Source organism: Mus caroli, chromosome 18 (assembly GCF_900094665.2).
Source record: "Mus caroli chromosome 18, CAROLI_EIJ_v1.1, whole genome shotgun sequence".
NCBI lineage: Eukaryota > Metazoa > Chordata > Mammalia > Rodentia > Muridae > Mus > Mus caroli.
In genome coordinates this window covers 71,513,063-71,519,437 of record NC_034587.1, presented here as the reverse complement: position 1 = coordinate 71,519,437, position 6,375 = coordinate 71,513,063, and the positions used below count along the sequence as shown (strand labels likewise).

The following is a 6,375-nucleotide window of genomic DNA, read 5'->3' as shown; positions in this document are numbered from 1 at the left end:
CAGGAACATACCCAGGTCCTAGGCACACATCTTCAGCAGGAACATACCCAGGTCCTAGGCACACATCTTCAGCAGGAACATACCCAGGTCCTAGGTACACATCTTCAGGATGAACATATGCAGGTCCAGGGCATTCCGTGAAGTTTAGTCCTGGGTAATGCCATCCTTATCACCACCAGCTGCCTGTGTGACAGCAGCAAGGGTCTCCTCTTTTCTTTCTAACTTAGACTTTATATCTGAGCATTTTCTTTTCTCTGGGACCTCTTTGGAATACAGAGGAGACCAGGAAATACTTGCCAGTTTCCCTAACCAGGCCAGAGTTTCTGCTGTAGTGGGGCTCCCCTTCTTTGGCTTTTAAACCTAAGGGTCACCTTTTATGGTTGTACCAGCAGCCACAGCACCACCAGCCATGGCTGCAGGCTGCCTCTCCTTTGTGTCAGGCTTCTTACCTTTTATCCACCATCTTTGCAGAATGGTACAGAGAAAATAAAGTCCCGGCTTCCAGCCTACAAGCAGTCGGAGACCGTTTACTCTATACTGTTCCTGGTGAGTGCAAATGGCTTTAGTCCCCAATGGTTTATGGCACGAAAAGGGCCATCAATTTCCCTTGTAAGATGGAACCGAGCAGGTGCTGTTATTACTGCCATTACAAAGTATTCAACAGATCACAAAACAGAAAAATCAAAACAGCTCCAAGAAAACATGTCAGAAAGATACCTTCATCACTGACTCCTTCCTTTGAAGAGAAAATCAACCTAAGTGGCCACCAACAAAGGACTGAGTGTCATATATGCTCAACTGAATTTTCTTTTCAGCCATAAAGAACAAATTTAGCTAGGCTTGGTTCAGGAGTTCAAGGCCATACTTGTCTACAAGAGATCTTATCTCAAAAGAAAGGGTGGTTGTCTTAGTTAGGGTTTCTATTCCTGCACAAACATCACAACCAAGAAGCAAGTTAGGGAGGAAAGGGTTTATTCAGCTTACACTTCCACATTGCTGTTCATCACCAAAGGAAGTCAGGACTGGAACTCAAGCANGTCAGGAAGCAGGAGCTGATGCAGAGGCCATGGAGGGATGTTGCTTACTGGCTTGCTTCCCCTGGCTTGCTCAGCTTGCTCTCTTATAGAACCCAAGACTGCCAGCCCAGGGATGGCACCACCCACAATGGGTCCTCCCCCCCTTGATCACTAATTGAGAAAATGCCTTACAGCTGAATCTCATGGAGGCATTTCCTCAACTGAAGCTCCTTTCTCTGTGATAACTCCAGCTGTGTCAAGTTGACACAAAACCAGCCAGTACAGTGGTGGTAAGGAGAAGTGGGGAGAGGAGAAAGTGGATAATGATGGAGCCGGACATAATCAGAGTGCATAAACTTGTCTCAAATGTCATGACTCGTCTCTCCTGTGACGCCAAGATTTCATACAGATGCATAAAATCATACACGGCATAAAAGTAGAGACCAAAGTGTCTCGGGGATGAAAGGGGGTTAGTGGAAGAAAAAAGGGGGATAAAGGAAAAAAAGGTATGTGGATTCGCTCAAATTAGCATTTTTCACGTGTACAGAGCGTCTTTATGGAACCCAGCACTGTGTGGAATGAAGTACATCAGTGGAAACTGTTACATTTGTAAGAATTGAAAGCCTGCTCTGCCAGATCATGAAACATAAACCCTACCTCATTTCAACTTAAAAATTAGTGTGCTCCTTATTAACAATGTACAGATTTTAACTTGTGCTAATAAAACAAAAAAGGCACCTTGTATTTTAGCTGAACATTATGGCAAGCCCTGGAACCCCCTCAGAGACATGCTGTAACCCTCTCAAGGAAGGTACAAAACTAAGGTGGATTCTGGATGGTGATTCCCAATTACACATTAAAAAAATCATTTAATAACACCTTCCAAGACATCTAAACTACTAGAATTACAAGCTTACTTTAATAAGGCCCCTACTTATTCCTGAACTATTCCAAACAGTAACCTGAAATTAACTTCACTTTATAAATAAATGAATTTAATTATGAAAAAAAAAAACAAAATAAACAAAAACAAAGGGTTATTCTTTGGCTTGTTGAAAAAGTATACCAGAGCATTCCAAATAAAAATTAAAGAGCACCACTATCATTATCCAGCCCTCGCTTGTGACATGCGAGATGTATCCATTGAAAGTCTGTCAGTTTTGCGATGATGCATGTTTCTCAGTGACACACACTTTCTCTCAATGAGCCCATCAAGCTGGAGCCAACACTGGGGGAAAAGAACCGTCACATAAGATAAGCTCCAACTACTGAGCACCACAGTCTGCATGGTTCACTCAGTAACTCTCTCATAATGGCAGTCGGGGAAATAAAAATTGTTTGTGGGGCTGGTGAGATGGCTCAGCGGGTAAGAGCACTGACTGTTCTTCCAAAGGCCCTGAGTTCAAATGATATCCAATGCCCTCTTCTGGTGTGTCTGAAGACAGCTACAGTGTACCTACATATAACAATAAATAAATCTTAAAAAAAAAAAAAGTTGTTTGTGTTATTACCTCTTTTCTCTGTTTTTCAAGACACGGCTTCTCTGTGTAGCCCCAGCTGTTCTGAAACTCACTCTGTAGACCAGGCTGGCCTTAAACTCACAAAGATCTGCCTGCCTCTACTTCCTAAGTGCTGGCATCAAAGAAGTGTGCCACTATATCCGGCTGTGGGAAGCAGAGGTGGGAACCTTTGGGTTCTACTTTATTAATTTCTCTGTTACTGCATTTTTCTAAACTTGGCCTTATAATCTGCTGTGGACACTGGCCACTACAAGCAAGTGAAAAGAAACAGCTTTGATGGTTCAGTCAAGTGGGAAAGCATTCCTCAGAAGCCACTGTATAAAACCTGAGACTGGACTGGAAGCAGAGTGGTAGAGCACACGTAAGTGGGCTTAGATGCCCAACTATAATGACAGTGCGGCTTTATCATAACGAAGCACACAAACTGCAAAGCCACGAGTCCCAATGACTAATGTTTCAGACACAGAAGTAACTAGATGCTCTCTATTCATTTCTTCTCCAGTGGACTTCTTTCAGTGGCAACCCAGAGTCTCTGCATAATGACAGACCAGATGTACAATGGTGGCCCTGTAAGGTCATAGATGAAAATTCCCAGCACCTAGTTACGTCGCAGCCATCGGTCCTGAGCACAGCATGTTTATGTGTGTGGTGATGCTTTCATAAGAATCCTGCTGTAACAGCCGCACACAGCCACTGCCGTGCTGGAGCATTTGGAGCACGCTAATGCCGGCTACGCTACTGCCTTACACATTTGCTAAACATACTCTGTATCATCGTTTTACCGTTATACTCCCTCCACTTAGAGCTTATTATAAATAGAATGCCTCTATGTGATGCTGCTGTGTCTCTTGATAAACCAGTTTTCCCCACTGGTCTTCGATGACTATGCTCAAGTCCTAGTTTGCCTTGCATCTCCCTGCTCATCTTCACTTGTCATGACTGTAGAGAGAAACTCATCAAAGAACATCTCGTGATAAGCCAGAGGCTTCTTGCCGCTTCTAGTGACTCAGAGTAATTAGCAGAGCCTCACGGTCTCTTCTGGATTAAATTGCCTTTGCTGATGATTGCCAAGTGGACTTGACTGCACTGCTGATTCCTATTGGTGTTCTGCTAGAGAACTGGACTGCTGACAACGAAGGTTGGAATCGCCTCAAAGAACTATTTCTAAACACGTCCACATCCCCCTCTGCCCTAATAACCTTCCTTTCCCACTACCTTTGGTGGATGGTGGACTAGAAGGGAGATGAAACCATTTAAGAACCCTTATTAAAGTAGGTTGTGAAAAATCTAAGCCTACAATATATGTCTGTATAAGTATAATTTGATGTTTGTATGGTAAAATATGACGTATTTCTTATAACATGGCCTGCCATTGAGTAAAGCATGAGTGTATATACTACACCTCACATATAGCATATGTGATAACAAATATACATGTCAAGCATCTGGTATCCTTAAGTTATTCACATAGGAAAATCAAAGCAGACGTGTAATTCATTATAAGGTCATACTTTGTTCTGTTTTTATTTTTATTATATATATATATATGTATGTGTATATGTATATATATATATACATATACATATATGCATGTCTTGTCTGCATATCTGTGCACAACATGTATGCAGTACCTAAGAAGGTCAGAAGAGGGCATTAGATCACTGGACCTGTACTTTCATGGCATGTGTCAAGTGGATGCTGGGAATCAACCCTGGGTCCTCTGGGAGAACAGCCAGTGTGCTCTTAACTGCCAAGCCAGCTCTCCAGGCCCAATTTTTAACATACTTTTATTGTTTTTTGCTTGTTTGTACATTATATAGTTTCTTGTTTGGGGGGGGTTGATTGTTTTTGTTTTGTTTTGTTTTGTTTTGTTTTGAGACACGGTCTCACTATACAGCTTTGGGTATCCTAGAACTAGCTGCAGGCTGGGTTGAACTCACAGAGGTACATCTGCCTCTAACACTCAAATGCTGACATTATGCTACCACAGCCAGCAAAGTATTTTTAAATACTATAGTTTCCATATTACTAGGGGTTATTTGTTATAATTAGTGGCCATTCATTGTAAAGCTATGTGGTGACTGCCTCTTTCCCATGCATTTACTCACCTGGTCTCAGCTCTCCACAGAGGAAGGTACATTATTCCCATCATGGGTGGGGGTTTATTCTAATGCCCCTAGAAGACCGCTTGAAGAAAGAGATCCTACAAAAGTTGCATTACTAAGATTTTTACACACACACACACACACACACACACACACACACACAGTGCTGGAGTTACAGGCATGCACGTCACAGCTGTGCCAGGTTGCCCAGGGATGCTGGGAGCATGGACTCACACCCTCATGCCTCACATGACAGATAGCACTTAGCAGCTGAACCATCTCTGCAGCTCTTCCTTTCTCTTCATAAATCCACACTCATTTCATCATAGCTCTTAGCAACCATTTTTCTTTCCTTATTAAGTCAAAAGTTTTTATGTGAGGAAAGCAAATATGGTTTCTGCTTAGCACATCCCAATTGCAACTGTCCATCCCAACTAAGGCACATCATTAAGTGCGAGCTCTCTGAATGTCCGTCTGACTCTGAAATGGCCACTACAGGTGTAGTGAGAATTTGGAATTTGGGTTCCTTTAGAAAACACAGAAATACTGTAAGAATATGTTTTCATTTTAATCCCAGGTGTGGGATATGGGGCGGCTTCAGACTGTCCACAGCAGCTGACTATGATTTGCCTTGTGCTCTAGCAGACAGTTTCTGTGACTGTGTGACATTTGGGATTCTGGGGGCTTTATAAAGGGATTTATATAAATGTAGGGCCCCCGAGACAAGTGGTAGGTTGTTGGTTATTGTTGATCATACACAAAGAAACAAGAAGAAATTAGATATCCTGATGGTGATGATCAAACTTGCCCCAAGGAACTCACGCCCCATTCGGCAGGAAGCAGTCTACAGATAACACCACCCCCTTTCCAACCCCTGATTCAGGATCTCTTTCCTTTCCTTTCTACCCTTTTTTCTCTCATATCCAGTGTTAGGGGGCTGAAAGGGTGCAAGAAAAAGGGTGAAGAAGGGTGGAAGAAGGAAGAATAGCTAAAGACAGTGACAAATGGGTGCTACCAGACCCAACAGACACACTGTGGGAAGGGAGGAGTCACATCCTGAGCAGGCCAGAGAACAACAGTGCAAGCTTTGACTGCACTACCCAGAACAACTGCTTATTTCTGGGATTTTGCAGTGGCCTTTTCAGTCAGCCTCAGGTAAGTGAGACTATGGATAAGAAGACACACGTGTGCCATCCTCTTTCCACCAGGACATGAGAGCTCAAACGGCCATGCTAACAAAGGGTGCATTTCATCCAGAGTTCAGTACTTGTAACTGTTCCTGTCCTCCAAAATGAAATACTGACAATGTAAATATCCAAAGCCAGGAAATAAAAAGATCCATTTTGGGTTCGTAATTGGTGTTTAGGATTGAGATTCATCTACCTGGTCCACACCTCTCACCATCCCACTAAGCAGCGCTGTGGTTAAAGCAATGATTGGCTGGAGCACGGCGCCAGCTAGCATCGCACAAGACAGATCATACAATTTGCTAGGATTAAAGCCATAAGCCACCACCATGCAATCCAGCTCAGTCGACTTGATACGTAGCTAGGGTTTGAATATGGCTGTCCTCTGAGTCACAAGGGAGATTGTCTTAGTCAGGGTTTCTATTCCTGCACAAACATCATGACCAAGAAACAAGTTGGGGAGGAAAGGGTTTATTCGGCTTACACTTCCATGCTGCTGTTCATCACCAAAGGAAGTCAGGACTGGAACTCAAACAGGTCAGGGAGC

The 6,375-nt window shown here is 43.2% G+C and overlaps 1 protein-coding gene across 2 annotated transcripts in view; it reads right to left on the bottom strand.

The window, feature by feature from the left end:
- Positions 1–6,375, bottom strand: part of Dym (dymeclin) — a 274,143-nt gene that overhangs the window by 197,545 nt on the left and 70,223 nt on the right. The window lies entirely within an intron of this gene.